This window comes from Atractosteus spatula, unplaced genomic scaffold (assembly GCF_055471065.1).
Source record: "Atractosteus spatula isolate fAtrSpa1 unplaced genomic scaffold, fAtrSpa1.hap1 Scaffold_54, whole genome shotgun sequence".
Taxonomy (NCBI): domain Eukaryota; kingdom Metazoa; phylum Chordata; class Actinopteri; order Semionotiformes; family Lepisosteidae; genus Atractosteus; species Atractosteus spatula.
In genome coordinates this window covers 186,938-202,831 of record NW_028296884.1, presented here as the reverse complement: position 1 = coordinate 202,831, position 15,894 = coordinate 186,938, and the positions used below count along the sequence as shown (strand labels likewise).

Here is a 15,894-nt window from a genome sequence, read left to right as displayed (position 1 = left end):
TTAGCTGAAAGAGTGGTAAATGGAGCTCGCCCCAGCCCGTCCTTATTCTTTTAAAGAGGATAAAAAATTAACTTTGCCGCCATTACTACCAGCTTTAAAAGACTGCCATGGGCACGGAAAAAAACACACTACAGATGACTTTTCTGGAACCGAAGCAGAGATTCCTTTACGAACCAACTGATAAAGCTCAGCCAGTGAATACTGTTAACAGAATGTGAAAGCACGATCAACTTTGTAACTGCAACCACAGGAAAAACAGCAAGAAGCAGGCTCCATTCCCCATTTAAATCTGTCGTGCGAGGCATGCTTTTTGAACGCATGAAGTAAATCCCACGATCGCTTTTGAACTTGGACAAAGTACTTCCAAAGGAGCGCTATGCGCAAAGATTTAACAAGCTCAACCCCCGCCAACGATTCGGTGTGAAGAAGCAGAACATTCAAGTTTCACAGACAGAAGCAGCACGCCAGCATTAAAACGGAGGGCACACTACGATTTGCATTGACACAAAAGTGATCTGGGCAGATGTTGTTCCCTGCATAACGCAAAAAGTGGCAAAGCGCTTTTGGGTTGAGAGGACGCAAGAAGGTTTTTGTTTTGTGCCTTGATGTCAAGCTGAGAAAGTATCTTTAAACACTTTGCTTAGTTTCTCGAGAGACAACCAAAAAGCAGCTCCCTCCCTTTCGTCTGAAGTCAGCTGAAAGGGGGTCTCGACAGAAGCACCTAGCAGCGGTGGGATTCGAACCCACACCCCCGAAAACACTGGAGCCTTAATACAGCGCCTTAGACCGCTCGGCCACACTAACCACTGTGCACTGTCTCTTTGTCTCATTACTTGCCCGGAGGAATCCAGGTGGGTTTTGCTCTTGTTGCCCGACTTAGTGGCGTTATGACCGTGGAACCGACTGCACCTGCTTTTTCTGAGATGCTTCCCCTCTCATGGCGAGATCTCGACTTCTTTAACACCTCTGGATAAAGATCTTCTGTGGAGCAGGTTTCAGACCTCTGCGTACAGCACCCTTGATGTCATTTGATTTTTACAGCAGCCGCATCCGGAAAGTTGAGTCTTTTACGTTTTATTTGAACAACAAAACTACATACAATACAAACAAGAGCACATATAACGTATCAAGAAAATCGTCAGGGGCACATGCTATAATACAATTACACTTTATGAATAACGATTACACAAGGTAAATAAAGATAAGGTCCGCACAGCTTGTTCTTACATTTCGAAAGAGTCCGTAAATACCCCTTTACGTCTATTTTGAACTATTCAAACGTAGGACTCTTCCCAGACCATTTCACTTTATACCACATTCCTAAACAAGGATGCATCTCCTGTTTTAGAACTATTTTGGGCGGTATGGCTTATACAACACACCCACAGTATTCTAATGGTGGACGGCAGATCTGTGCTATAGTTCAGTCGAATACGAAGGATCCAGCAATCGTACTGGATTTGACTGGGATTCTGAAATGTCGCTTGCAAAAGTATTCGGGTTTGCTTGGACCTTTGATAAAAAAAAGTGATCTGATCTGAAACTTTGTTTTGTGCCAGCTTACAATCTCTGAGGTAGTTGTCACTAAACTCGGACGTGATGTGGCACACATGTGCCGTGTGCCTTTACTTTTGTAAAAAGCTGGTATCGGGAAAAGTTTTCTTAATATTTCTTTTGATTAGCATGCAAGAAAATGTGATCATTACCTATGGAATTTCCCGCCAGCGTGGAGCTTGAATTCACAACCTTGAGATTCAGTGTTCAAGAGTCACAGAAGAGGTCGGCCTGGTCTTCAGTTTGCCAACGATAAGCTCCGGCAGTGCTCCTCTGTAAAGCAGATTGTTCGGATCGGTTATGTGGGACGGCACTTCGATACTAAGATCGTTTGCAGCACACGCATGGTTTCCCCCCTTCACTCAAAAAACATAGACGAAGGAAGCTCTCTTGTCTTGGGCTGCTGAATTCCGGATTTAAAGCACTCTGGGTGCCAGCTAAGTCTCTAACAAGCACACTATAAAGACAGGAATTACACTTTGCTCACGTCACGCATGGAATGGCGAGGCTACTTGTTCCAATATTATCTAGTCTCACCTCATATGGTGGCGATTCCTGGTTTTCATTTAAGAAAGAGCACTGCAAACACCGTAAACAGTGCAAAACGTGTGATGAAAGAAGTCTTTTCTCCCCTTTGTCTAAAGCAGAACACAGCGGAGTCATGCCGAGGGTTCTGAGATCAAGATTTCAGCGAAGCACTGTCGTCTACGTCTTTAGCTACATGAGTTGGACATCCTCTTGTACACGGAAAGCAGATTGAGATCCTCTCACATGAAAAGTGCCAGATAAAAGCCATTTCTCATCCTTTATCTTAGTGCTGGAGCTATCGCATGTAAATGAGGCAACTTGCAAGGCGAGCAGGCTCGGTGCACACCGAACGCAGATGTCTCAGAGCAGTTGAGATGTGTCCAAGTGGCTGTCAAAGGACAGCACTTTGCCGGCGCCGTGGCTTAGTTGGCTAAAGTGCCTGTCTAGTAAACAAGAGATCCTGGGTCCGATTCCCAGCGGTGCCTTTCTTCCTGTCTTACTGTACAGAATTTATCCTTATGGGCAAATCCCATGCCTTTTAATTCAGGTGAATGCAAGTGTTCGTTTCCTTTCTGGAACAACTTGTTTTGAAAGAAATCTATACAACTTGCGAAAGATGAAACACAAATCTTGCTGATCAGTGAAGAAGAGGTACTCCCAGCAGGCCAGCTAATACCAGCAAATTTTTTTTTTTCACCCTAACCCAGAGAATGGAGAAAAGCGAGGCGCCTGGGGCTCTGCAGTGTAATCAGTTCGCGAGTTCGGTGGTTAGCTGAAAGAGTGGTAGATGGAGCTCGCCCCAGCCCGTCCTTATTCTTTTAAAGAGGATAAAAAATTAACTTTGCCGCCATTACTACCAGCTTTAAAAGACTGCCATGGGCACGGAAAAAAACACACTACAGATGACTTTTCTGGAACCGAAGCAGAGATTCCTTTACGAACCAACTGATAAAGCTCAGCCAGTGAATACTGTTAACAGAATGTGAAAGCACGATCAACTTTGTAACTGCAACCACAGGAAAAACAGCAAGAAGCAGGCTCCATTCCCCATTTAAATCTGTCGTGCGAGGCATGCTTTTTGAACGCATGAAGTAAATCCCACGATCGCTTTTGAACTTGGACAAAGTACTTCCAAAGGAGCGCTATGCGCAAAGATTTAACAAGCTCAACCCCCGCCAACGATTCGGTGTGAAGAAGCAGAACATTCATATTTCACAGACAGAAGCAGCACGCCAGCACAGCCAACATTAAAACGGAGGGCACACTACGATTTGCATTGACACAAAAGTGATCTGGGCAGACGTCGTTCCCTGCATAACGCAAAAAGTGGCAAAGCGCTTTTGGGTTGAGAGGACGCAAGAAGGTTTTTGTTTTGTGCCTTGATGTCAAGCTGAGAAAGTATCTTTAAACACTTTGCTTAGTTTCTCGAGAGACTGCCAAAAAGCAGTTCCCTCCCTTTCGTCTGAAGTCAGCTGAAAGGGGGTCGCGACAGAAGCACCTAGCAGCGGTGGGATTCGAACCCACGCCCCCGAAGAGACTGGAGCCTTAATCCAGTGCCTTAGACCGCTCGGCCACGCTACCCGCTGTGCGCTGTCTCTTTGTCTCATTACTTGCTCGGAGGAGGTCGGGTGGGTTTTGCTCTTGTCACCCGACTTAGTGGCGTTATGACCGTGGAACCGACTGCACCTGCTTTTTCTGAGATGCTTCCCCTCTCATGGTGAGATCTCGACTTCTTTAACACCTCTGGATAAAGATCTTCTGTGGAGCAGGTTTCAGACCTCTGCGTACAGCACCCTTGATGTCATTTTATTTTTACAGCAGCCGCATCCGGAAAGTTGTGTCTTTTACGTTTTATTTGAACAACAAAACTACATACAATACAAACAAGAGCACATATAACGTATGAAGAAAATCATCAGGGGCACATGCTATAATACAATTACACTTTATGAAAAACGATTACACAAGGTAAATAAAGATAAGGTCCGCACAGCTTGTTCTTACATTTCGAAAGAGTCCGTAAATACCCCTTTACGTCTATTTTGAACTGTTCAAACGTAGGACTCTTCCCAGACCATTTCACTTTATACCACATTCCTAAACGAGGATGCATCTCCTGTTTTAGAACTATTTTGGCCATGTGGCTTATACAACACACCCACAGTATTCTAATGGTGGACTGCAGATCTGTGCTATACTTCAGTCGAATTCGAAGGATCCAGCAATCATACTGGATTTGACTGGGATTCTGAAATGTCTCTTGCAAAAGTATTTGGGTTTGCTTGAACCTTTAATAAAATAGTGATCTGAAACTACCCAGCTTACAATCTCTGAGGTTCTTGTGGCAAAGCACAGTCATACCTGACCTGTCTGGAATGACTACTGAGAGTCTTTATCCAGAAGCGACGGCACCACTCCCAGTAGAATGAGAGAGAAATACAGCATGACATGGGGAGTCATGGGGCTCCCACAGTTTATTTTTCCTCATGTTACTGATTTTTTCACTAACATTTTGACCTTTTCACAATCAGACCTTTTTTCACATTTAATAAAATCTTTTAACCAGCAAACCGGTTTTATCGGTTTGTGAGGTTTGTGAATGCGTGCAGTAAGTCCTTATTGAACTAGGACAAAATATTCCTGATGGAGTGCTGTGCGCAAACATTGAATAAACTCGACCTTTGCAGATGATTCGGCATGAAGAAGCAGAAGATTAATTTTTCACAGACAAGCAGCACACCAGTACAACCAATATTAAAATTGAATTGACAGCTCACAAACATTTGCACTGACTCAAAGGTGATCTCAACGGACGTTGTTCCCTGCATAACGCTGAAAGAGCTAAAGAACATTTCTGTTGAGAAGACAAAAACACGCTTCTTTGTGCTATGATGATACAATGACAAAATTTGTCTTTAAACACCTTGCTCAGCCTCTCACGAGACTGTCAAAAATTGCTCCCACTGATTGTATTTCAAATCAGAGGAAGCGGGGTATTGGGAAATGTTTTCAACTAGCAATAACTGCGCCTCTGCTAAACCTCATAGGCGACGATACTGCCACTGCGCAAAGCTGACGGTTGCCAGGCAACCATGGGGCTCCTATGGAAATTGCGATTAATCATCTCATGATATGCCATTGCTGTAACGCTTCACATTTGTCTTCCCCTTATAGCTTTAGGTTTACATAGGTTTAACTATTTCATAGTTTACATCCTTTGGATACATAGGGCATTCTGAGAAAACCACTGCGCATTTTCAGCAGTAGATGACAGAGCCTTGATGATGATGACAGAGCAAAGATATAAGATAACAGAGCAATGTTCTCGGATTTTGCACAAACAAATCCTAACTTCCTGAAAGTATTACAGCACATCTGCGTCTGACTTTCCGTAGCTTCAGGATGACTGACACGACTGGACAAACACAATCTGTGGCATTTAGCACGAATAGCATGAATAGTCTAGCAGGCATTGTGTTGTCTCACTGCAATACAATACCACTGCGGTTCGTGACTCTCTAGGAAACAGTCCACCTGGCCCTGAAACCCATTCGAACGTCTAGCGACAGTATTGAACAATATCATGATTCCTTCGCAATATGTGGAATCATCACAAATGCTGGAGAAAGCTTCCGATATCAGTGGCATTATCGTATGATGTTCTGAGGGGCTCTGTGGTGTGCGCGTTGATGGTGTAGTGTCGGGCATAGCTGTCTTCCAAGCAGTTGACCCGGGGTCAGTTCAAGCCCAATGCATCAACAGCCTTTTCAAATGCTGTTAAAACTGTTAGGAAGCTAGTCACCTATACATTTTTGAAAGCACAGCCAGTCTGAATTTGGGAGAATCATACAGGTGATTCTGAGTGATGTCTGCATCCACGCAATTTGATAAATGCTAAATGGAGAGGGGATTCTGTGTTAATTGTGCTCCTCCTGGGAGAGGTCAAGATGAGAAGTTCACGAGGCTGGTGGTAAATATCCTGTCCAGGAATATCGGGGCTGTAGGGGGTCAGATCTATAGATGTAGTAAACACATTAGTGGAGACGGTGTGTCTGCTCCCTGTGTGAGAGCCGAGCAGGAAGAATAATCTGTGGTCTGGGAAGAAGAGACCCTCGTTGCGGTGTTCCTCACAGGAGAGAATGAACAAAAAAATTTTCAGGGACGCTGATTTTTCTCTTTGGGGGAATTAAAAGCACGTGTAGCGAGTGATCTCGTGGCGCAACGGTAGCGCGTCTGATTCCAGATCAGAAGGTTGCGTGTTCAAATCACGTCGAGGTCAGCTGATGGGTTTGCAGGTGTTGCTGGTGCCAAACCCGGAAATTACACCATGCTGTTCAGTATTATTTGTACACCACATAGGTAATCTGAACGAAATAACAGAACAGTACAGACCACGCAGTCAGGAGCTTATGCAGCGTTTCATCTTGAACACGACAAGAGAAAAGGCACACTGCACGTCCGCGAAACATCACGTCTGACTTTAGAGAAAGTGACATCAGAGAATGGAAGTTTCAGACCGCTTTTTTGTTACAGGTTCAAGCAAACCTGAAAGTTAGGGAGTGTTTGGTCACTTTTGTATGAAAAAGTGTCTGAAGCCTGTAATTATAATTTGCCCTTTTTTAATTGTGGTTGAAATCCACTCCCATGTACCAAGACCTTACAGTATATTCATGTTTACTTAAATAACTAACTATTGGACTATTGGACATTAGTTGGTGTTTTTTTTGTAACGATTTGCTATTTCATGCAGGAAAGAAAGGAACCCAGACCCAACGTTTGCTTTCAGGTGCGGTTCATTTACATAACGGACATCTATTTCTGAGGAGCCTGATTTAAATCACACAACCCCGGTAGAAGTCAAATCGACAATCTTATAAACCGAAATCAGACGCGTTATCCATTAAACCACTAGCCCGCCACGTAACTGAATTGCACCATGGTGAGTTCAGCGCCGCTACTAGTAATACCCCACCCCCATCTTAAATTTCTACGTGAGAAACGTGTTTTCTACATTTTTATCAGTTTTTAAAAATCATCACTTTTAAGCAGACAAAGCCTTTATGTGGATTGATTTAGAATTCCAAGAAAAAAGGAATTTTGTTCCACAACGGCGTGAAATGATCACGTCTTTCACTCTACTTCTCTCTAGTAGTAAAGCAGATCTTGCTAGGTGAGCATTTGCTCCGGTAAGTTAGGTCACTTTTCATGTTAACTCACTTCTTCTAAACACAACATTTCCTGGTGCATGTTTTCTCCATGAAAAAAGACATTTTCCCTTACATGATTTCTCGTTTTGTTTCATCAAAGAGTACAGAAAGAAGAAAGAAAGAAAGGAAAAGTGTCGTAAATGAACTTTGTCGCCCTTGGGAGATGTCAAGCGCATTGGACATGAAAAGTGCACAATAAAAGCCATTTCTCTTCGTGTCGGGGCTCCTATTGAATGTAAAGGAGGGAACGTGCTCAGCCAGCCGACTCAGCGCTTACTGAACGCAGGTGTCTCAGAGCGGTGTGTCCAAGTGGCAGTAAAAGAGGAGAATTCTGCCGGCGCCGTGGCTTAGTTGGTTAAAGTACTTGTCTAGTTAACGGGAAATCCTGGCTCCAAATCCTAGCAGTCCATCGCCTGTGTTGCACTGGACACCCTGTAGATCATCAAAAGCATATTGAGCTCCTTGGTAATGAAATTGCCGGATAAAAGCCATTTCACATCCTTTCTCAACATGCTCAGCGAGCAGGCTCACCGCACACCGAACGAAGATGTGACAGAGCGGTGTGTGCAATTGGCTGTAAAAGGATACTGCTTCGCCGTCGTTGTGGCTTAGTTGGTTAAAGCTCCTGTCTAATAAACAGGAAATCCTGGGTTCAAATCCCAACGGTGCTTTTCTTCCTGTCTTCTCGCACCGTTTATTGGTATAGACAACATGCTTCTGCATTATGTTTAAAAGAAGTGTTCATTTCATTTTGGCACAGCTTATTTTTCAAGAAATCCACACATTGCGGAAGATAAAGTGCTCATCTTTCTTATCAATGCAAAAGAATTACTGCCAGCTGGCAAGAAAATGACAACGATTTGTTTTTACTTTAGCCAAAAATCTGTGAATGTAGAAAAAATACGACATGTGTTAGTTTCTATGCCACACTCAGGGTGTCCTTCAGTTAAACACAACGTTGGTAGATCAAACGCACGCAGAGACACACTTCGAATTAATCCGATCTAAACATTACCTTCTCTAAATGTGATTGAGTTTCTTTCCACGTCCTTAGCCATCTTGATGTTTGCAGAGATTTTCAACTTTTGACACGAGTCAAACTACGAGTAAATAGTTGAGTACCTAAGTCAATATCACCGGGAATGTGAAAATAAATGTAAACATCAATATTTCTGCTGTCTCCTGAGAAACACAAGTATAGAGTCAAAACACAATAAATAATGCTAAAAAATTATTCAGTTAACACCCAGATGTGACAAAACACATTTAAGACTTACATCCCCTTTAAATATGCATTTCCTTAATATCAGTTCTCTTCCCTCCCCAGGACACTTGCAAATTCACTATAGCATATTAAAAGCTGTGTGTAAGTCTTACATGTGTTCTGTCACATCTGGGTGTTAAATTAATAGATGTGTTGTGTTATTTAATATGATTTGACTCCACGCTTGTGTTTCTCGGGAGACAGCAGAAATATTGGGGATTTGCGGCTACAGAAAATAATGTGAACTTTACAGGCAAAAGTAAGGTTACGTTAAAGAAACAAAAACTAATTGTCACCCTTTTTAACGTGATTTTTTAAGACATTTGTTCGGAATAGTATATCTTCTCGTGTCTGTGGCTGTTATCCTACAATAACGGTGGTGAAATAGCAGGAATGTGCGGAAAGAATCGGAGATTGAACAGAAGACTCATCCAGTCGATAGTAAGGTTGTGTAGGACCGCACACACTACGATGTCAGTGTTGAGTAGCGTGGTTTAAAAGCTTCTTCACGAACCAGGAAGGAGTAGAAACCTAAAGTCTTCTGATCCGTAATCAGACACGTTATCTATTGTGCCATTGGCGTTTGCATCGCGTTCCCATACAGCACCACATTCAGTTCAGAGCCGCTACTATTCATCTGTTTTGTACGTGTGTCTAGTTACTACGTCTTTCATTATGTCTGGTTTAAAATAATATATCTTTAAAACAGACAAAGAGTTTATGAGTCTCCCTGAAATTCACACACGAAGAATAAAAGATATCGCGTTTAAAAAGAATACAGAGATGCCGGCGATAGAAAACGGAGCGTCTTAAGTGCGCGCTATCACTGAACTAAACTCCCGATCGGTAAGTTTGTCGGCGGCTTTTTAATTGTGTTAGGAAGAGCAAACAGTCCACAGTGTACATTTTAAAGGTCTAAGCAAAACAGTCAGACGTGAGGATTATTCAGAACAGGAGCCTCTACTTCTTTGTATACTGAGCTTTCAGGTGAACGTCAAAATGAAAGACAAATTCGCAATTTTCCCTTTTTGATTAAGGAACAAGAAAACACCATCCTTCGAGCTGGATTCAAACCAGGGACATAAGAAATGCCCGCTGTTTTTGTTTACAGTCTTAAGATCTAGTAACTGAGCTATCGAGAGGTCGAAAAGTAAACGCTTTGTCACACGTGTAGCCCAATGTAGTTTAGTGTTCCTCTTTATTTAAATCCCAGTTCGACATCAAAATACTCACTCCCATAGTCTCGTTCAGAAGAAGAAATGGACCAGGCTTCCACTGTATAAACGTCCAGAGTTCTTAACGTAAAACGTTTGAAGGGACATCAGTGCAGGCGGAAATTGACCCTTTTTCTAGTAGTATCAGGATCATATAAAACCTTTCTTTTGGATTGAGAAGAGGATCATGGAGACACTCAAAACATCCCTGTCTTTGCTTCTTTCAAGGACGAATGGAGTATTGAGCTGCAAGCATCGGTTCAAATCAAAACTCTCTGCTACTGCAGTTGCTTGTTTGAGAGTTTCTTCAAATCTTTCAACTGAACGTTGATATCAAGGGATATTGACAGTAATATCATACGGGTTTTGGTTTTCTTTTGATCGAAAATTGTATTAAAATACAAGCCTCTTTCACATTTGTATAATACTTTCCCTTGCATCCTCAGATAAAAATTCTAAATACCACAAAGTTACAATATATGGAATAGCATTTATTTTAAAATGTATTTTAAAATTTGCATTTAATTAGAGCTATATTTAGAGCTTAGTAAAGATAACATTGCTAATATTGATGGAGTAGAAATGTAAGATGAATTGATAGCTTTTTCTGAGCTAAAAAGTCCTACAACGCCTCCTGTAACAGGTAAGGACTCATAGCAAGACATTGCTATTGCATTGCGCATTTTGCAGATACGACCAGTTTCTGCTTCTGGTGAGTGCATTTTTTCCAAACTGAAATTAACAAGAACATTTTCAAGATGCGCCATGTCCCTAAATCGTTCATCAGGACTACTATTAATATCAGGTGAAAGCAGTACAAAGCATAAATTTAACCTATTAAGAGACTATATCTGTCAGCTACTGCTGTAAGCCATGTTCAGCCAACGCTAGAAATATTACTACTCTACTACAGTAGATAAAGATAGCAAGTCCGACTTAGAAACGGATCACAAGTCGAAGACATAAACCGACAAGGATGGGACACGCGTGCAGAGCACAAGGGATTAGCAATCCATCGCCTTAACCACTCGGCCACCTCGTCACGAAAGCCATCTACACTTGGGCATGATTTTGGTCGGCGACCAGGCTCAGCGCACATCGACCTCAGATGTCTCAGAGCGGTGTGTCCAAGCGGCTGTATAAGAATAGGTAATAGGTTTATTCCATGCTGGAAAAAAGAAGAAAGAGAACACAACGTTTCGGCCGTGGAGCCTTCTTCAGGTGTGAGAGAGACAGGGCAGTAGGCAAAGGTAAAGTAGCGGGAGAACAAAGGTTTGAGGGTGGGTATCCACCTGTATAAGAATAGTGTTCTGCCGGCGCTGTGGTAAAGCTGGTTAAAACACCTGTTTCATAAAGAGGAGATGCTGGATCCGAATTGCAGCGGTACCTTTTTTTCCTGTCTTGTTTTACAGAACATGTAAAACAACATGTAGAACAACATTACCGGGAATTTCCAATAATTACGGACATTGGCAACTTCCAAGCAGTTAGTATTCACCCATGGAATTATAGGTTCCAGTGGGTGGCGGGAATGCTCCCGTTGCATCTTCAGCTAAAGTAATTTAAAATACATAGCAAAATTGTTTGAGAACTTGACAAGCAAAAACGACAGATCGCCGAAGTTGTATTTTAATATTTTCGTATATTTACTTTAATTTGAATATAAATGTTAACATAAACGCTGTTCAATATAATGTAATTTTGTTGTACTTTTAAAATATTTTAGCTGAGGATGCGAGGGGGGCTATTACACCTTGCCAAACATCTAAATAACTGTAAAAGAGGCTGGCATTTTAATAAAACGGGCGATCAAAAGAAAGCTACAAATAGTACGGTATTATGCTCAATATCCCTCGATACTGAAGGTCAGATGAAGAACTTGAAGAAACTCTCAAAGAATCAACGGCAATAGCAGAGGATGTTGATTTTGAACCAACGTTTGCACATCAATTATCCAGCAGTCTTTGCTTGACAGACTTCCTCAAGATATTTGGTGTTCTATGTAGAAAATCGAAAATTAAAAGTGCTAATGTGCCAAGAGGGGTGGTCCGAGGCAAAGACTGCGGTAGAGGAAGAATAATCTCTGCACGATAAGGCGTGTCTAATACTCGGCCCCTGAAAGGCATCATATTCGTTGAACTGCCTCCCAGCTGTGACTCTTGCACGAATTTCGCGGTACGTGTGTACGAGCTTATAATTCAGGAATATCAATGGTCAGACGTTTATGGTGGGTTTGTGTTTTGTATTATTTAGTGAATGGAAAAAAAAACATTTTCAAAACTACAGCTCGAATGAAATAATAAAAAAAGTTTATTTGCCTGTTTGTTGTAACAGCTGTGCCAAAAATATTCATCTACATCAGAATAGTACCTGAACGGGACTGGACCGTATTGGATTTTAGGAAATTTATTTTTGCACATCTTCGCCTACGATCAGGAATACCTTCCTGTTTTCAGCGTGTTTATTGTTTCTACCTGTGATCTCGGAAAGAAAGACCCACTACCTGTGAAATAGGTAAAACCGAAATATTCCGGGAATTTGCTATGGTTTGAGAGGAGTGTATGAAGGTATTAAAGGAGAGAAGAGACGCGCATTCCGCAGGGGGAGCACAAAACCATGAACCCCGCCTGTGTCTTTTCTTATATAACCGCTGAGCCCGGACACAGCGTCTCCAGCCAGTGAAATACAGGATAAACCGCAAGGAAAACAATGTTTCTTTTAATAAGTCTTCTTCTGGTTTTCTATTTCGGTCTTTCACATTTGAATGCATACTTTGCAGTTAATCTTTCCTCGATTACAGGCAGCCCAAACAGTTCTAAAGGCAGACATCGAAGCCTATTTGACTTTCTGCTAATCACATAAGTGTTCAAGAAGTATTTCCCTGCCCATCATGTGCCCCCAAGCCGGTTTCTCCGTTTTCCTCTTCCTGTCGTTGTCAGCGAGCACAAGAAGACAGGAAAAACGCAAGGCAGGGAAAAGACAGTAGCTGTCAGAGTGGGATTTGAACCCACGCCTCTATTCAGAGACCAAAACACCCAATCAATGGAAAAACATGCCCTTAAAATCTGGCGCATTAGACCACTCGGCCATTCTGACAAGCTACTGAAATTGGTGTGTTGGAAGCACAAGTCATTCACAAAACTGAGAAATGGTTTGCTGGAGAAGCGCCAAGTTGCCTGTTGTAGCCTAAACGGATCGAGGAAATCAAATTTTCGGATCGATTCAGAGTGTGCTTTACAGCCTTCGTGTAATATTTTGATCTGCTAGGGTGCAGTCGTCTTCACAATCTGGATTATCTCATAAAGAGCGACGTCAGTGTAAAACAGCTATCATTTTTAAGAACAGACGTTGTATTGCATATTAATAATTGATTTATTTTCCTGATTACAATACAGTATACTTTCCTGATTGCAATGTATTGTGAAGCATAAAAGCCAGCTGCATCAATCTCTATTACGCGTCATTTATGAAGGCGTTTCAAATAGCAGCCAGTGCAGTATTAACGCTTTTGGAGCATGTATTACATTGTAAACAATCTTATTTAAATAAGTTTAAATTCGCACACTGTTATTTAAACAGCGCAAACCAGTCTGACCTCTTTCAACTTTCTGTGCCCGCTGAGTAGATCTTAAAGCAGCTGCAGCCAGAGTAGCCGTAATGGCAACACAGTGCTTAGAGTTCGGCTATTCTTATTTCTTCTGCAGAACCACCGGCATCGGAATATACTGATACGCATAAGAAGCGCTTTCGGTTTCTGATCGTTTTTATTGAGCGCTGCTCTAAACTTTACATTTGCTCGTACTTGTTTTTCCCATGAAAAAAGACATTTCTCTCATTACATGATTTCACTTTTTTTCTTTTCAACAAGTAGAAAGAAATAAAATATAATTTCGTATAAGAGACACAGGTTGGATGGTTGGTGGTCTAAGGCGTTGAGTTTAGGTTGCAGCTTTTCCTGGAGACTTTTGTTTAAACCCCACTTCTGACAACGTAGAAACGATAAAATCCCTAGGTAGAAAGCATCTCGCATTTCGCGTGTTCAATGTTAATTGTCTCAGTGGTTGCCTCAGTGAATGATGGATCTTCTCTCTTGCAGGGTGACGGAAACTTCTTCAGAGAGGGAGTCTCTGGAGTTTACAGCCAGTGCAGTTTCTCCTGGAGACATATGTTCAAATCACACTTCTGATGAAAAGCTTTTCTCGTTAGAGTAGAAACGATAGAAGCCTTAAGTGGGGAAAAAAATCACGGCACGGCTTTTCTTCGTCAAGAGCCGAGACAACAGAAACAGACTTCAAACTGACATGAATTACTTCATGAGCGTTTATGACCGTCTTTAAAAAGCTGAGAGCAGGCGAAAACGTCATTGGAAATGTCTGCTGACTGTAAACAGAGCTCACGCTCAGCTGCGAATAAGCGCTCCTCTTTAGTACAGTGCTGAGTGCCTACGCTTGCTGCGCGGGAGACCGGGGTACTTTTCTGTGACAGGGCGCTGGTTTATTTTTTTAACAACCTGACTCCACTTAGAAGTGTGTACTGTGTACTAACTTTCGAACTACTTAGTGCGGTAGAATATGGAGATCATCTCTAGCTCTGAGCTCAACTGCAACAAGAAGTCGTGCTGAACAAAGTCAGAGCCCAGCTGAACGTGTGCTCAGTGTGGTGCTCAGGACACGGGAGCATTGTTGTGGTTCTAATTAGCACGAACTGCAGGGGCTCTGAATCAGAACGTTTCAATTTATCTGTTCAGTAAATTAAAATGCAGGACACGTTAAAATCGGATTATGACTATATAACCGAATGTCCCTCACAGTTTAAAAGATACCAGTAAGGACACACAATTACTAATGCGATACTTATTGGAAATAGTCCCAAAACAAGCACGTATCGCAGCTGGTAGACCCCTGTAATAATTTTGCAGTGACAGAACACTTTGAAGATTTGCAATCTATTTAAATATGAATTTTCTAAATTTCAGTTCTCTTCACTCCCTGGCATAACTGAACTCTCACCTTCACATACTAAAGGCATTACATGCATTAGCTGTGATAATGCTTCTAAGAAGCACAGAATGACATTTAGTTTTGTTCCTCATTTCCCCCAAGAAAAAAAAAGGAGTCAATTTCCGCCTGGAATGATTGATGCCCCATCAAACATGTTTTAATATCCCCGGAAGTTTATACGGTAGAATCCTGGTTTGTGGTTTAAATTCAAGGTAAAAAAGACTAAGGAAACGAGTTGGAAACAATGTCGATCTGGGATTTTACTCATCTGGAACATTTCACTACATTGGGCAGTATGTGTCAGAGTGCAGCTCCTGGTATCCCTTCGATAGCTCAGTTGGTAAAGTAGGGAACTGTAATGGAAACACTTGGGAATCCTTAGGTCGCTGGTTTGACTCCAGCTTGAAGGAAGGTGCCTTTTGTGTATTGTAATCAAAGAGTTAAAATAGTGAATCTGTTTAATTCAGTCGTTGATCAAAAGCTCAATAAACGACGAAGCAGAGGCTCCTGTTCCAAATTCAGCTCCCATCTGATTGTCTTGTTTTGGCCAAGATCTGATCTATGAATTAAGGGACTTCTCTGTCTGCTTTGTAATTCAAAAATACATTTTGTAATGCAAATGTCAAGTTTTTTGTAGATATAAAGGTGTTCTCTGTTTTCAAAGGATAGCTACTTAATTGGCTTTATGATTTGGTATTGATTTTGTATCGTTGTATTATTAACTTTGTGCTTTCTGTGTTTTTATCGTATTGTGGACTTATTTTTTAAACAAATGCTTATAGAGGCAGACATGGCACACATCTGTTTATACCAGTGGTGAATTGTACATTTTTATTAAGTACAATCTACTGTGCACTTTTGGGAGTATAACAGGTTCGATATAAAGTGGCAAAAATATAAAAGGGGAAAATACCCCAGACTGCGTGTAAAGCCCTTGTTGTGGCTGTTGTTTTATTTTTAGATAAAAATGGCGTACTGTGCACGAAATTTTGCAGAAACACAATCTGATATTTTAATAACTATTATTTTAATATTTTGATAAGTATGAGGCCCCGGATCCAAATCTTCGGTTCTGATTTTTTAAACATGATATCTTCCCTTCCTCTTGATGTGAGCAATTCTATTTT

General features: G+C 41.6%; 3 non-coding genes across 3 annotated transcripts; 1 reads left to right on the top strand and 2 right to left on the bottom strand.

Moving 5' to 3' along the window:
• Positions 1-3,581: 3,581 nt before the first annotated feature.
• trnal-aag (transfer RNA leucine (anticodon AAG)) lies at positions 3,582-3,663 on the bottom strand. Its single transcript has one exon. It is a non-coding gene; the product is annotated as a tRNA-Leu (tRNA).
• Positions 3,664-5,014: 1,351 nt separating this feature from the next.
• On the bottom strand, positions 5,015-5,156 carry LOC148806327 (U4 spliceosomal RNA). Its single transcript, XR_016089633.1, has one exon. It is a non-coding gene; the product is annotated as a U4 spliceosomal RNA (small nuclear RNA).
• Positions 5,157-6,289: 1,133 nt separating this feature from the next.
• trnaw-cca (transfer RNA tryptophan (anticodon CCA)) lies at positions 6,290-6,361 on the top strand. The gene has a single exon. It is a non-coding gene; the product is annotated as a tRNA-Trp (tRNA).
• The last annotated feature ends 9,533 nt before the right edge of the window (positions 6,362-15,894 follow it).